Genomic DNA, 13,978 nt, shown 5'->3' on the forward strand with positions numbered 1-13,978 from the left:
GTGAATTTACATAAATATGCATTTAAACTATGAGACTCTTAACATAGCAGCAAACAAATTAATAAACACTACAGCGCCTGTGAGTGAGTCATCCAACCTTCAGGCTACTAAGTAACAATATGCGTCATCCATCTAACTTTTGGCAGATATGGCCTTTTTAAAGTTTGAAATGTAGCTTTTATTTAGACATGGGCCTCTGGCCAATCATCTATGAGTTGGTAGATATGAGAACAAGAAGAAAAGATGTTACTCCTGGTGATGTTTGGCTGATGTTATCCAGGAGGACAGCAGCTGCGTCATATATTGATCTAGACACTAAAAATGCTTGATGGTGATCAAGAACTAACATTAAATACTGTTAAAAAACCACCATCAAATCTCATTGTTGACATATAAATGTTACATTACTGTCAGTAAATCTCTATACATGCATTTATTATGAAATCTCTTCAGGAAGGTGACTGAAGCCTAACAGCAATTTCAAGTGTGGCCTTAATACATGCAATCATAAACAAATGCAAAATTAAAAAACACTCATTTTTTCTTATTTACTATTTAACTTTTATTTATTTATTTATTGTAGTTTTACGTGGTCAAATATCTCTAAGTTATTTACATTAAGTCTTTGGAATAGATTCATGCAGCCATCATCGAGAATTTATGTGACTACAGGGTGGGCCATTTATATGGATACACCGTAATAACATGGGAATGGTTGGTGATATTAAAGTCCTGTTTGTGGCACATTAGTATATGTGAGGGGGCAAACTCCTCAAGATGGGTGGTGACCATGGTGGCCATTTAGAAGTCGGCCATCTTGGATACAACCTTTGTTTTTTCAATAGGAAGAGGGCCATGTGACAGAAAAACAATGGTGTGCTTGGTTTCAACGTAACTTTATTCTTTCATGAGTTATTTACAAGTTTCTCTTTGTTCTTATCTCCGTGTCTACTCTCACTGTACTGTGTGGGGTTTGATCTCTTTGTGTGTTTGTTCTTTGCTTGCATCTGGATTGTGTGTTTTCAGTCTGGGTGTCTGTCTCTGTGTTTATTTGTTCCCTGTCTTATTTTGATAGTCTCTTGTCCTGTGTGCTTTGTGTACAGTTTTGCTTCCCCTGATTTAGTTCACCTGTGTTTCCTGCTGTGTTCTATGAGGTGCCGTAAGGGACATTATTACTGAAACGCTCTCACACACACTACTGAAACGCTCTCACACACACTACTGAAACGCTCTCACACACACAACTGAAACGCTCTCACACACACTACTGAAACGCTCTCACACACACAACTGAAACGCTCTCACACACACTACTGAAACGCTCTCACACACACTACTGAAACGCTCTCACACACACTACTGAAACGCTCTCACACACACAACTGAAACGCTCTCACACACACTACTGAAACGCTCTCACACACACTACTGAAATTTTAGCTCTCACACACACTACTGAAATTTTAGCTCTCACACACACCACTGAAATTTTAGCTCTCACACACACTACTGAAATTTTAGCTCTCACACACACTACTGAAACGCTCTCACACACACAACTGAAACGCTCTCACACACACTACTGAAATTTTAGCTCTCACACACACAACTGAAACGCTCTCACACACACAACTGAAACGCTCTCACACACACAACTGAAACGCTCTCACACACACTACTGAAATTTTAGCTCTCACACACACAACTGAAATTTTAGCTCTCACACACACAACTGAAACGCTCTCACACACACTACTGAAACGCTCTCACACACACTACTGAAACGCTCTCACACACACAACTGAAACGCTCTCACACACACAACTGAAACGCTCTCACACACACTACTGAAATTTTAGCTCTCACACACACAACTGAAATTTTAGCTCTCACACACACTACTGAAACGCTCTCACACACACAACTGAAACGCTCTCACACACACTACTGAAACGCTCTCACACACACTACTGAAATTTTAGCTCTCACACACACAACTGAAACGCTCTCACACACACTACTGAAAAACCAAGACATTTCAGTTGAACAGGGAGGCGTTTCAGTTGAACAGGAAGGCATTTCAGTTAAACAGGAAGGCATTTCAGTTGAACAGGAAGGCATTTCAGTTAAACAGGAAGGCATTTCAGTTGAACAGGAAGGCATTTCAGTTAAACAGGAAGTTAATTCTTGACAAGGAAACTGAAGGAAAAAGTGTTAGATTTCAAACAAACCACTACACAGATGTCTACTCAGCAACCTGTTAGTTAGGGGTGGGTTTTTATAATCGATTTATTGATTAAAATCAATTCTGGCTTTGGATAACGTGAAATCGATTCATTAAAATCCTGAATCGATTTTTTAATATAAATTTATTTTGCCCGAAATGCCAGAATCTCTGGTGAAACCTCACAAAATTTCAAATTAATATTTAGGGAAATCGAATTTTTTAAGTTGCGCCAAATACATTGTGTGATAGGGCATAGAAAAAAAAAAGATGTTCTAGGGTTTCATTTTCATCAGTACAAAAAGAACACTGATCCACCTCAAAGCCAAATCTCTTTTTTTAGAAATTCTGCCACAGTATTAGTTTTGTTTAAAGTGTGTTTCTTTAACTTTAGGTAGAATAGGCTATTTCATAAATTTTTAGTATGCTTTATCCAGTGTATATGAAATAACTAAATTAGAACCATGCCATGTAACCATTCTGTTGTAACTATGAAATATTTTGTCTTTGAAGAAACTACTAACAAATTTCTTATTGCATTTTTATCAAACAGCTGACATTGCCCTAGCAATAAATTTGGGAGCACTGATGAGAAATTATTGTATATCATAAAAATTTTAATCAAATGAAGCAGAGGCAGTGGGACCAGTTCACAAAATTTGTTATATTCTCTTTGAGAACAGTTTAGACAATATTTTTCTGAAAGTTCTGTGTAACTTAGAATGACACGTTTATCATCCAACAAATCTGTTATGAATATAATATTTTTGTTCAAACCAGTCACTCTTGAAAATTGATTTTTGATTAAGTGTTATTACCCTATTATTCCATAAGGTTGAATTATGGGGAGAAGTTGTGGGTAAATCTCATTTTCCCAAAAATGCAACGTCTGTTTTGGAAAGTTTGATATCTTTATGGGGATTTTATTTGCCGCAAAATCACATTTCAAAATAAAGTCTAATCCTGTATACTATTTTATTAAACAAGAATCATGGGATGTGGAGCTAAGTAGAGTCTGGCTGTGACAGACAAGATTTTAACCATTTAATTCTAAGGGTGCCAACCATAAATTCTAATTTTGGAGTTTTGATACCACCTTTATTGTATCCCTTCACAAGCTGAGATCTTTCTACGTAATGGGTTTTATTCCTCCACAAAAATTCGAACACATTTCTATTTATGGTTTTCATGGTATTTATCATTTTTTTTATTTTTATATTGTTTACATGGCGCAAAAAAGGTTGGGGACTGCTGTAGCAGGTTGCTGAGTAGACATCCTTGTAGTGTTTTGAAATATACCACTTTTTCCATCAGTTTCCTTGTCAGGAAACAACTTCCTGTTCAGCGGAAATGCCTCTGGTTTCAGTGGTGTGTGTGAGAGCGTTTCAGTAGTGTGTGTGAGAGCGTCTCAGTAGTGTGTGTGAGAGCTAAAATTTCAGTAGTGTGTGTGAGAGCGTTTCAGTAGTGTGTGTGAGAGCTAAAATTTCAGTAGTGTGTGTGAGAGCGTTTCAGTAGTGTGTGTGAGAGCGTTTCAGTAGTGTGTGTGAGAGCTAAAATTTCAGTAGTGTGTGTGAGAGCGTTTCAGTAGTGTGTGTGAGAGCGTTTCAGTAGTGTGTGTGAGAGCTAAAATTTCAGTAGTGTGTGTGAGAGCGTTTCAGTAGTGTGTGTGAGAGCGTTTCAGTAGTGTGTGTGAGAGCGTTTCAGTAGTGTGTGTGAGAGCGTTTCAGTAGTGTGTGTGAGAGCGTTTCAGTAGTGTGTGTGAGAGCTAAAATTTCAGTAGTGTGTGTGAGAGCGTTTCAGTAGTGTGTGTGAGAGCGTTTCAGTAGTGTGTGTGAGAGCGTTTCAGTAGTGTGTGTGAGAGCTAAAATTTCAGTAGTGTGTGTGAGAGCGTTTCAGTAGTGTGTGTGAGAGCGTTTCAGTAGTGTGTGTGAGAGTGTTTAAGTTGTGTGTGTGAGAGCTAAAATTTCAGTAGTGTGTGTGAGAGCGTTTCAGTTGTGTGTGTGAGAGCGTTTCAGTAATAATGTCCCTTACGGCACCTCATAGTGTTCACCTCCCAGAGTATCTCATCAGTGTATTTAAGCTAACATGCCAACAGTAAGTCCAACAATACTTTTGAGTTCAGTTCTACTTCGAGTCAACACCTCTGCCTGCCACACAGCACCACATGACAAATGCATTATCCCTGCCACACAAAAGACTTTATTACACAGACATACACAGGTAAAATTGATGTATGGGAAACATGCTGTAACGGTCAGTCCTCACCAAACCACAGAGAGCCCAAAGGAGTCGCTTGAGTTTTATGACCATGCTCAGTGTGGCCAAATTCACTCACTCGAGGCTTTGATTCCAGAGTTTCATTGATCACTCCCTTGCTGCAGAATTGAACATCCTGCTTATTCTTCTACCTGACCCGTTACCTGTCTCTGCTTTGAACGGCTTCGTGTTAGTAGAACACAGAATCCAGCTGATCTCGTTAACCCTGTCTGGCCACCCCTAAAAATCCCTAACATAGACTGGCAAAAGAACTACATCTCTGGATGGAGTTTAAATTGTTATCATTATGTCTCAAGTCTGCTACACCTCCAGTAAAATCAAGATGCTGTGAACCACCAGACCTTTCTTCTGTTTCTGGACTATCTTGATCTCGAAGACATTTTTAGTAAAGACCCGGCTCTCTTGCTTCCACCTCATCATCCCTGTGATTGTGCCATAGACCTACTACCCAGATCACCTTTGCTCTGTGATTTTGATGAACTGGTCGTTTAAGGTCTGAAACGCTCTGTAAGGGAGAACGTTTTCTAGTTTTTTATATTTGGCTCACATTTCTTTCTGCCTTTTTTAGGTGAAGCAGGGCTGAGGAGGCGATGATGTGTTTGACACCGACACTTCTATATTTTCAGTCGTCTGACTCCTTATCTCCTCCACCTCGAGCATAGCTACGAATTCTGCTTGGAGGGCAAATTCGGTGTAAAGTATAGGAAGCTTTTTTCTTCTCTAATTTACTGCTGAATTCCTCGGCTATAGTGAGGCAATAGAGACACCTCTGGCGCGCTGTGTAGCTGTGTGGTCTGAGACCACTGAAGCTAAATGACAAACAGATGTCAGTTAATGAGCTCGGGGTGAAAACACTCTGAGTTGTGACACTGCAGTTGGATTGGATTGATGGATAACCAGAGAGAGAGCAGAAACAGAAATTTAAAAAAATTGTTTGAAATATTTATGTTTCTCTTATATTTTTGCAGATCAAGTTTTTACATTGTGATAGGCTGTAATTAGTTGGACAATACTTGCATCATATAAATTTAAAAAAAAAGAACGGTGGCAGCACAATCTCAGGTACAGGGGCGACCATGGCTCAGGGGTTTGGGAAGCGTATTCTGTAACCGGAAGGTTGCCGGTTCGATCCCCGGGCTCTCTGTCCTGGTCGTTGTGTCCTTGGGCAAGACACTTTACTCTACCACCTACTGGTGTTGGCCAGAGGGGCCGATGGCGCGATATGGCAGCCTCGCTTCTGTCAGTCTGCCCCAGGGCAGCTGTGGCTACAACTGTAGCTGCCTCCACCAGTGTGTGAATGAATAGTGGCATTGTAAAGCACTTTGGGTGCCTTGAAAAGCGCTATATAAATCCAATCCATTATTATTGCTGCCTGTTCTGGGTACACAAAAGCAACGACAGTCTAGGAAACCTGTCTCTCTCCCAGTGACAACTGGGACAGACTCCAGTATCCTATGAGAGGAAGAAATCGAAAGATGGAAAGTTAATTAACAAAATGAACATCATGTCAAATTTGACTTGAAATGACCAATCCAGTCTATAATCTCATCAAAAAACGTTCTTATGGAGGCCATAGAGCAAAAAGCTGAGGGACATATTTTCTTAAGTGGCACCTCTAGGACTGAAATACGGCTGAAAGCAAATGCAAAAGTGTAAAAACTGCAGTTTCCCTAATGCCTAACAGGACTCTCACTTTTATAGCAAGTTTACAGCCCGGTTTAAAGACTTTTAATTTGATTCAATTTTATTTATATAGCACTAAATCATGACAGCAGTTGCCTCAGGGCGCCTGATATTCTGAGGATAAGACCCAACAGGAACACTTGGCAACAGTGGGGAGAAAAAACTCCCCTTTAACAGGAAGAAACCTCCAGTATCACCACACACACACACACACACACTGTGGAACAGAGCCAGAGAGTAATAACTTCTAATTAAATGCTGAGTGGTGTATAAACACACAGTGAGTGAAGAAGAAACTCTCACTGCATCATGGGAATCCTCCAGAGCCGAGGCCTGCTGCAGCGTAACTAAGAAAGGACTCATCTGATCCAGCACTAACCATAAACTTTATCAAAAAGGAAAGTTTTAAGCCTAATCAAGTAGGTGCCTGTGTCCCAAATCCAAACTGGGAGCTAATTCCACAGAAGAGGGAAAATGGTTTCTTTATTTCACTAAAGGTTTAGGTTTGACTGACAGGTGTGCCGACACAGCTTGCTGTAGCTGATTGCTTCCTCTCTGCTGTTCACAGCTGTTGGTTAGTTTTGGAGAATTTTAATAGAATTAGATGGTACACACCATCTAACACGTTTGTGTGTTGGTGAGTGAAATATAAGGGGAGGAAGGATAAGAGCAGGAAGGAAAATTAGAAAGTGGAAAGAGAAAAAGTTCCTCACCTTTTCCAACTTGCATAACAGCTCATCACAGGATGCTAATAACTGACATACAGTTAAGGGAAGGCTGGCAGTGAACCACTCACTCAGCATCACATTTTAGGTCTGCTCATTAGAAACAAACTGACCTGCGTGATCCAACTATCGTACTTTCCTCCAAACACTGGGAGGCTCAGACTGAAGCCATGCTGACCCTTTAATAAGAGGCTTCACCTCCAGAAACTCTCCATTAAAGACAGATGAGAGGCTGTTCTCTGTGGTGATGCGGGCAGCCAGGCTTAAAATCCCAGCCCTCATCCCTCATCCCTTCAATATGACAGGCTGGTAACGCAAACAGAGGAGACACACAAACAAATCATGGTTTGCTGTGAGTACGCATGCCTTGTGAGAAATGTCGAAGTGAGATCAAGGTCCCTGCTGTTTGCCGTGAACATGACTAAACTCTCCTTATTTGGAGAAATGACTGGTGGTGATGGTTTGACCAATCCTATATCTGCTCATGCCAAAAGGGAAACACTAGAAAGATGATTCCCCAGTGGATTTTGCAAGTGAAAACTCATCTTCCTGTGCATCCTAATTCACATTAAAATTGTAACATTGCCTAAACACTGAACACGAGTGGCAGCAATGACAGCTTAAAGCTAAAGCCGGACCTGACCATCTGAGGTCTAAACCTAAGACTAAGATTATAGAACTTTTGTTCTGCTTTTTAATTGTTCACCCAAAGCTTTGGCAATCAGACAAATTAAAACTACAATCAAATAAAAAGAATCACTCTAACGTCGGGCTCATCCTTTGTTGCAATCATAAGTCATTTTTTTGCTTTTCAAACTCACCCATTACTTAAAACTTCTGTGGTTTGAAAAACACAGCTCTCAGCTTAGCTGGAGAGAAAGCTGTAGCTTTTTTGTGTGTCCCATTGCCTTCAATCTGCTGTTCCAGCTAAAACCAGTGAACTAACTCCTCCTGATCTTTGCCTTGTTCCTAAGGAATATCATGACCTGAACCAGGTGTGTTCTTGCCGAGAGAAAAAGAGACAGAGAGAGAGAGAGACGCCCCTCTGACCTATTCAACATTTTGCCCACTCTTGCTGGGTATGTGACATGTGATATATATTATTTGATACAGAACAACATTTTTAACTACACTGGATAAGCACAGATACAGCTAAAACAAGGTTTACTTGGATTTGAATAGGGTTTTTCCTGTAGTAATGCTGAATTCTGAACAAGCCTCAGGAGAGACTAGAGCAAGCTGGCAAGTGCAGAAAACAATCAAAAAGACTCTGAAGTATCCTTAACCATTAACCATTACACTTAGATGCCAAACATCAACTCCTACCATAAGCTGAATGTGGTCTGAACATATCGAGCCAAAGGCTGTGATGACGGCATCGTTGCGGGCAGCACGCGGATCACGTAATAGCTTTGATGAAGGATTCCAACTGACTGTTTGACCTTTATGCTCTGTGACATAAAAACAACACACGCACACACACACACACACACACACACACACACACACACACACACACACACACACACACACAGAGTCTTATTTACCTGGTTTCTTGGAGAGTCGCCACTTCCTTAAAATCTACTAAAATGTAACAATTTTGATTATGCTAAATCATTCTTGTTCCACACAAGTTGATTAAGATGTAGGCAATTTATTCCCATCTCCTCCCACCACAACTCCCCAATACACACACGCACATACACGCGCGTGCACACACACACACAGAGGAAGGTTTCACACCGCTGGGATGAACACGGATGCTAGCATGGAATTAGCATTTTGACAAGTGTTGACTTTAATTACACATGATGAAGCAGAAGCACAAACATGACTGAGCTGTAGGGTTGCCAACCGTCCCTTAAAAAACGGAATCGTCCCGTATTTCGAAACAAAAGTACACGTCCCGTATTGAGCTAATAAGGGACGCACTTTGTCCCGTAATACAGTGAGAATCAAAAGTAGTCTATAAATGTTAATGGAATTAACGCTTTGTTTGAAAACATAATTCCCAGCCCCTCTCCTGCTTTGTGACCAATGAGCTGACACCACACTTATGACAATTCGAGTATGACAATTCAGATTACCGCTCATCTCATTGGTCGAGGAAAGGTCGCTTACGGAGAAAATACCGGAAGACAACAGATGACCACAACAAGAAGCATGGCCAACAGGGAAACAAACGCCGACACTGCGGTGCAAGTCTCGGACGACAGTACACCTAAAGCTGGACAGACACTGTGCGATTTTTTCAGTCACGTTATTCAGCTCCTGCTCAAACTGCACGATTGACTCGCAGAGGTTAGAAGTTGGTAGGTCACGATGCAGGTCTCACACTATACCGCCCGATGCTCTGATGCGACCTGAGAGCTCACACTGTGCCTCCATAACATGAAGGTTATAACAGAGAATCTGTCGCGCTCTCTCTCTGTCTTTCACTCACACAGACACACCACCACCATCAACTTTGCTAAATTGCTAATGAAAAACATTGATCAGGCAGCTGTGATTGAGCAGCAGTGTAAATCCAACTATTTTCACGGTTGTTGTGGTCGTGATAATTTTGTGAGGCCACATCGAAAAGGCTCGGATGAGCTTTCCAAAGTTCTACAAGTTGTGCCTCCATCGCTTGTGTCCAGATCACACGCTGCACTGCCGTGCTGCTCCGTCTTTTTCGCTGACATTTACGTGTTTGCGCGTGAGCAGTGTGACAAACTGCGGTGACACCCTCACGACCAAGCGATTGATGATCGGGAGCTGGTCGTGAGGTGTTAATCGCGTCTCGTTACCCCACGTATACTACACGATGCACGATGAAGGCCAAAATCGGGCCGATCGCCAAATCGGTCGCACGACTCAAAAATCGGTTCAAAATGGGCCAAAAATCGCACAGTGTAAGCCCAGCATTACACTCACACAGACACACCACCACCATCAACTTTGCTAAATTGCTAATGAAAAACATTGATCGGGCAGCTGTGACTGAGCAGCAATGTAAATCCAACTATTTTCACGGTTGTTGTGGTCGTGATAATTTTGTGATGCCACATCGAAAAGGCTCGGATGAGCTTTCCAAAGTTCTACAAGTTGTGCCTCCATGGCTTGTGTCCAGATCACACGCTGCACAGCCGTGCTGCTCCATCTTTTACACCAACGTTTACGTGTTTGCGCGCGAGCAGTGTGAGCGGCTGTGATGAGACCCTCACGAGCGATTGATGATCGGGAGCTGGTCGTGAGGTGTTAATCGCTTCTCGTTACCCCACGTATACTACACGATGCACGATGAAGATCACTCAAAAATCGGCTCAAAATGGGCCTAAAACCGCACAGTGTAAGCCCAGCATTAGAGCAGCAATGTTTGTTCCCCTCAGAGAAAGGGAAGAATGGGAAAAGGAAAACACCTGGCTGGAAAAAGTTAATATGGGCATGTGCAGTGAATATCAGCGCTATGTGGCCAGAAGTGTGATAATATAACTTATTTTGTGTAATAAACAACTGCAAGGATAGATGATTACAAATAGATGACTAATACATAAAAGTAATACATAGATGAATAATGATGATGAGTTAAGATGCGTAATCATGGGAACAAGCGGGTTTACAAACATGAGCAGCCGATTAGCATTAGAAAAGCTGAAATAATACCTCAACTGAAGCCAATTGTACTAAATGCACTAAATGTGCACTGTTACAAGAATGTTTTTCTTTCTATTGTTTTCTATTATTTTAAGTTAAGCAGGACAGAGTTCTTTTAAAGAAAGATTTACTTATATTCTCAAAAGTTAAGCATGACAGGCTTCTGTTTAAGAAGGAGACCTGTTTTATTGTGTTAATGTTGTCATTTTGAGCTAAAAATAAATGGCTAAATGATCATTTGTTTCACATGTGTTCATATCACAAAGAATAGAATATGCATCTACTTAAATCAAATTCAAGTCAAATGGTTAAAAAAATAATTTCACACACAAAAAAAGAGCTAGAAAATTCACCACACTGGGAAGGGTGAAGACAACTGGGTCGCCCGGCCCTGGCCACGAGGTGTCCCTTATTTATTTTTCAGGGAGTTGGCAACCCTACTGAGCTGATATTAGCACAAATGACCGAATATTAAAATAAAACCATACACTCACTGAACTAGCATGTGTTTACCTATTTGTAAATGTCATTTGTGTGCCAACCTTTTGTATTTGCTCTTGCTTTTGTACTTTGTCACGCACATTACTGTGCTTTAACAGTGCCTGTCTAGTACTGTGTTTGTGTCTATTTGTGCGTGTTCTCAGTGGTCTGACACAAGCAGCTGCACTAACATGCCACCATAAACTGCATAACTCCATATAAAGAGGTCTGATTAGCCAGTAGAGTCACAGGGGGGGAAATGTAATCATCACACGGTGTTAATCCTGATGAATCTAACAGGTGACATGAACCCATCCAGCCATCTGCAACTGATGACAAAATCTATCCTGGGAAAGGCCACAAATTAATGAAGGTGCAAAGGAGGAACTAATCTCTCTCTCCCTCTCTTCATACATATATATATACATATACATATACATATATATATACATATATATGTATATGTATATATATATATATATATATGTATATGTATATGTGTATATATATATGTATATATATACATATATATATATATATACATTACATTACATTCTGTAACTTCTGTCGGTGCTGTTCTACTGGAAACCGAATTTCCCGGAGGAACCCACCTGAGGGATTAATAAAGTTTCATCTAATCTAATCTAATCTAACATAGTATTGCACATTTTGACATTTAGAATATTGTACCTAATGTTGCATCTGCTTCACAGATCTGTCTCAGTAAGCATATTACACGTTAAACAGACAGTGATTTATCCCATTATACATTAGAAGTGAGGTGAGGTGTTATTTTAAGTGTTCAGTGTTTGTGTTTTGCCATCAGTCTGACAGCTGCAGGGAAGAAGCTGTTGAAAAACCTTGTTCTGTGTGTGATGATGCTGTCTGCTCTGTTGTGTCTCAGATTGTACGTACAGTTTGTGTGTCTGAGCAGAGAGTGAGCTGGATGGTGTGAGTCCCTGATAATTCTCTCTGCTCTTTTCAGCAGAGTTGTGTGTACAGAGAGTCCATGGAAGGAAGTTTTGTCCCTATGATCTCTCCACAGTCTTTATGGCTCTTTGCAGAGCCTTCCTCTCTGCCTGTGTGGTGTTCCCATACCAGACGGTAATGCCTGCAGTGACGGTGAGGATGCTCGAAATACATTATATTTCTTTTCCTGGATGGTGCTAGTCATGTCATTATGTCAGTTTTTCCCATATGTTGCAAATGAAAGATGGATGCCGCCATGTGATGCCACCCAGTGATTTTATTTTATGTATTTGAGAGTGAGGTGCTATTTTACCAACCAAAGCTTCATATTATTTAGATCAGTGACAGCCCCACAGGTAAACAGAGGTCCTACAGTTTAGTGGCCATCAGATACTGGGTGTTTGAACACAATGTGCCACCATTTACTGTACATTAATGATAGATGATGCTTCTGGCTCTGAAAAGTTCCTCAAGCTCTGTAATGGACAGCAGCAGGGGACTTATCCTATACTGAAGCACCACACAGCCAATATAAGGGTCACCAACACTACAGGACACTGGGCTCATAAAGTGGAGACATAGGATCAATTTGACAAAGGCCCTGGATAATACTGTGAGTTTTGAAGCCACTGTCAAGTCCTTCTAAACATTGTCTCCATTTGCCGCATCTTGTGAGTCAGTATTCATGATGGCAATAAAGTTTAAGTACAGCACTTATTTATATGTAGAAAACAGTCTTAGAGGCTGTCTGTCATTAATCACTCCAAGAATGAACACAGTCTCGGGAAAGACAGGCTCGGTCATTTAGGTGAGCTCGTAAAGTGAGTTATTGTGAAGAGAGGTGATTGAGATATCCCAATTAAAAGTTTTTAAAGTAATGGGCTTAATTAATATGTGTTCAACATTGTTATAAGTCGTGTTATGATTTGTTCAGAACCTTCCATCAAGTATTTGAGTAAGGAACAATAATTTAGAAGCACTTAGTGAAAGTCAGCTAGTAATTTGGAATATTGGAGTTTGTTGGGACTATGACAGTCCAAATGCAATTAAAAATGAAATGACCCACTGCTTTAAAGCATCGAATTAGTATTCTTATATTCTCTAGTACTGAGATGGTTCCTTCATGTTGGTGTATTCTTACCCCCAGTGCATCCATTAGAGTGAAAGAATGTGTGCGAACGTTAGACAAAGTGTTTCAGAACAGACAAAAGTGCTTGTGTGATTAGGTGAATGGGGCTTGTCGTAAAAAGTGCTTTGAGTGCTCAGTTAAAGTAGAAAAGTGTTATATAAATACAGCTGCATCCATTGTTTGGTGTCCACTAGATGGTTGAAGGCCCCATCAGCTGTGGTCTTTTGTTTTAGAGCTTCACTTACTCTAACAATGAAAGTGTAACTAATCAGTCACACAAAGGCGGTTACCGTGTCAATAAGCCAAACCAGGATTTAATTCTCCACCTATAGGCGCATAAAAGCAGTGGCATTGGCAGGATACAGTTTAGGCCATAATTCTTTGTGCCTCTGTGTACCATCAATTTTACTCATTTTTCACAAAACTTTACTATTAACTGTTTAGATACCACTGTTTTTATATAAGCCGTGTCCAAATTCAGAGGCTGCATCCTCCTGACAACCAGGCCTTCGCGGTATACGTGGGCCGAGTCCTCCAAAGGCCGGGTCCTCTGAAGGCCAGGCAGGCCGGAAGTGCGAGGCTGTGAAATTGGACAGTCTAGCCTTCGGATTTGCATCACCAGCTGTCTCAGTGGATTTTAATAAACTCAGCCGTCTGCTCCTTGCTATCTAAAATATAACAGGACGCTGGAGTAAACTCTCGATCATCTCACACTAATGGTTAGCCAGTTTTCTGTTTGACGTTTATTCAGCTGTAATGTCAGTCAAACCGATTTACTCGCCATCCTGACTGACTGAAATCAGTCAAGATGGCGAACGCAGCTACAGCCAGATTGGCGTCTCAGAATAGGTTGTG

The sequence above is a fragment of the Aulonocara stuartgranti genome (genome assembly GCF_965226115.1).
Source record: "Aulonocara stuartgranti genome assembly, chromosome: 1".
NCBI lineage: Eukaryota > Metazoa > Chordata > Actinopteri > Cichliformes > Cichlidae > Aulonocara > Aulonocara stuartgranti.